Genomic DNA, 3,570 nt, shown 5'->3' on the forward strand with positions numbered 1-3,570 from the left:
TGCTTCTGGGAATATATTCAAAGAAATCCAAAACACTAATTTGAAAGAATATATGCACACCCTATGTTCATTGCAGTGTTATTTACAATAACCAAGATTTGGAAGCAACCCAAGTGCCCATTGGTAGATGAATGGATAAAAAATTTGTGGTACAGTTATACAATGGAATACTACTCAGCTGTAAAAAAAATGAAATAAATATTACCTTTTGCAACAACATGGATGGACCTGGAGAGTATTATGCTAAGTTAAATAAGCCAGTCAGAGAAAGACAAGTGCCATATGATTTCATTTATATGTAGACTCTAATGAACAAAATAAACTAACAAACAAAATAGAAATAGATTCATAGATACAGAGAACAGACTGACAGCTATGAGAGAGAAGAAGATGTGTGTGGGGGGGTTGGGGGGGGGCTGAAATAGGTTAAGAGATTAAGCAAAACAACAACAACAAGCCCTGACTAGTTTGGCTCAGTGGATAGAGCGTCGGCCTGCGGACTGAAGGGTCCCAGGTTTGATTCCGGTCGAGGGCATGTACCTTGGTTGTGGGCACATCCCCAGTAGGAGGTATGCAGGAGGCAGCTGATCGATGTTTCTAACTCTCTATCCCTCTCCCTTCCTCTCTGTAAAAAATCAATAAAATATATTTCAAAAAAAACCAAACAGAAATCTATGGCTAAAAAAACAAAACAAAACAAAAAACAAGAAAAACCTCAGACACAGACAACAGTATGGTGATTATCAGAGGGAAAGGGGGTGGGGGAGGTAGAAGAGGATAAAGTGGAGATAAATGGTGACAGAAGGAAACTTGACTTTGAGTGGTGAACACACAATACAAATACAAATGATTATAGAATTGTACACTTGAAACCTATTTCATTTTATTAAACAATGTCACCCCAATAAATTCAACTTAAAATTTTTAAAAAATATATATTTTATTGATTTTTTTCACAGAGAGGAAGGGAGAGAGATAGAGAGTTAGAAACATCGATGAAAGAGAAACATCGATCAGCTGCCTCCTGCACATCTCCCACTGGGGATGTGCCCGAAACCCAGGTACATGCCCTTGACCGGAATCGAACCTGTGACCTTTCAGTCCACAAGCTGACGCTCTATCCACTGAGCCAAACCGGTTTCGGCTTTTTAAAAATATATACTCACAGACACACACACACCAATGTCTCCAGACATTACCAAATGACACTTGGAGGGGAAAATTATCTCCACTTGAAACCAACTGCTGATAGCGATGACAATTAAATTTGTCCCCTAGAGATAATTCAAACCTTTTTCCTTCAGCCACCATAAATGCATTGCTCTCTCCAATTTTCTTTGAACCAGCCACACCACCGGCAGCCAATTACTTCATTAACATGTTAAGTGAATCTTTAACATGTGTTCACTTTATATTTGTATGAGAGTCATGTTTTCAACTTTTTAGAAAATATATTTGGCAATACTTTCTATACATTACTTTATTTAATCCTCTAACAACTGGATAAATATGAGGCTTTGAGTTGTAAAATAAGGACCCAAGTCCCACTGCTAACACTTAGAACAAGGTTTGGAACCCATCTTCATGTCCCAAATAGTGAACTCTTCACCAGCGTGCTATACTATCTCATGAAGCTACAGTAAGCCCTAAATTGCTGTTATTAAGACAGATCTCTGTGACCTGGCTTGCTATGGTCACTGCACTTAGCTTGCAATTATACCCCCATAGCTCTTGGCCACCCAATTTCTATACTATAAAAGGGCTTGCATAATTCAAAATCCAAGAACCAATCAGAGTAGCCTTCTAACTTTGGAACATTCTATGCTCATTTTATTATAATATCAACACAACAGCCAGCTGACAGAGTAGTACATGGAATCTGTATCTACTTAATTCAAAGTGCCATGTGCATTCAACATGTTCCTTGAACTTATCTTTGCGAGTGAGTTGCTGCTATCTCTCTCTCCAGGCAGATAGAATCTTTTGGGACTTGTTGATCCTGGTATTCACTTTTTGTCCCTCTTTATGTTGAAAAAAAAAAAAATGGAAGATGTGGTAAAATAAGGCACAAAGGCATCAGGGAGTGTTCTATGCTGAGCTTCACATCTTCTCTGTCTAGGCTAATAATACTAATCACAGTAGGAAGCATATAAATCTGCACTGGATTCCGTGATTAAATAATTATTTTCCTAAGTTTTGAGTTACCTCTCGTAGGAGGTTACTTAGCTTTATGGAAAATACATGCAAGAACCTGGTGTGGCTGGGCTCATCCTGCTCCCTGATGTTCCCTCTGCTCCCACCTCCCCCGTGTTCGGCTCTGCCATGCCCTACTCTGAAGAAACAGTTGCCATCTCCCCCAACAAGTGGGCGGCTTGTGAAGGAGGGCGGCTTGTGAAGAAGGGCGGCAGGAGGCCCCTCTTTGCCCGTTCTCAGAGAATGCCATGGTTCTGAGCAAGAGGTCTGCGTGGGCCACAGGCTATGACCTATATGCTTATAAAATACCACGCCTATGGAGAAAGCCCTTGTGAAAACTAAAATTAAGATACCTCTTGCCCTGGCCTGTGTGGCTCAGTTGGTTGTGTGTCATCCCATGCACCAGGGGTCTAGGGTTTGATCCACAGATGGGGCAGATGCGGGAGGCAACCAATTGTGTTTCTCTCTCTCTCCCTCCCCCCTCCCCTCTCTCTAGAGTTAATGGAAAGGATGTCCTCAGGTGAGGATTAAAAATAAAAATTTTAAAGTAGCTCTTTCTTCCGCATTTTATGGAAATATACCTGTAGTTCTGGTTTGCCTGCAAAACGCTTCGGAGATGCAGGAGTTGGTGTCATTGATGAAGATTATAGAGGAAACCTTGGTGTTGTGCCGTTTAATTGTAGCAAAGAAAGTCTAAAGTAGAAAGAGTGATCAGATTGCACAGCTCATGTGTGCAAGGATTGTTTGTGCTTTTTTAAAAATCCAGAAATAGAGAAAGACCAAGTTTGTTTGTTTTTTAATCCAGCAATAGAGGAAGTCTAAGTTTTGGATAATACAAAAAGGGACTCGGGAGGTTTTGGTTCCACCCAAACACATGCAGGAACACAAAGTGCTTCCCATCTTTCATGCCACTGATATTTCCACATCCATGGAAGGTAGGCCAATCTTAGGTATTACCCCACTTGACAACAAAGGAAAATGAGGTGCCAAGATGTTATTTGAGGCCACTCAAATAGTCTGCATTGGACACAGATTTTTAATAAAAATCAAACAATCCTAGAGACTTGGATTTATTTCAGTATGGATTATAAACTAGGTCTCTTTACCAAGCCAATATACTTTTCTTTGTCCTTCCCCCCCACTCCCCTCTGCTTTCTTTCTGTTATGCTTGTAATGAGGCTTCTAATAAAGTGATCACCAAAACAAACAAAGAAAGCCAAAACACCATTCTTAGGATACAATAAGTCAGGGTCTGCAATTATAGTGTCCCCTGTCTTTTGGGAAGTCCCATGCTGCCAGAAGATGAAGACTGAATCAAGGACATAGCACATGGAGAAGGCAGCAGCAATAGCTGGACAGGCTAAAAAGTGCAACAGC

This window comes from Myotis myotis, unplaced genomic scaffold (genome assembly GCF_014108235.1).
Source record: "Myotis myotis isolate mMyoMyo1 unplaced genomic scaffold, mMyoMyo1.p scaffold_m19_p_12, whole genome shotgun sequence".
In the NCBI taxonomy this organism is placed as follows: Eukaryota; Metazoa; Chordata; class Mammalia; order Chiroptera; family Vespertilionidae; genus Myotis; species Myotis myotis.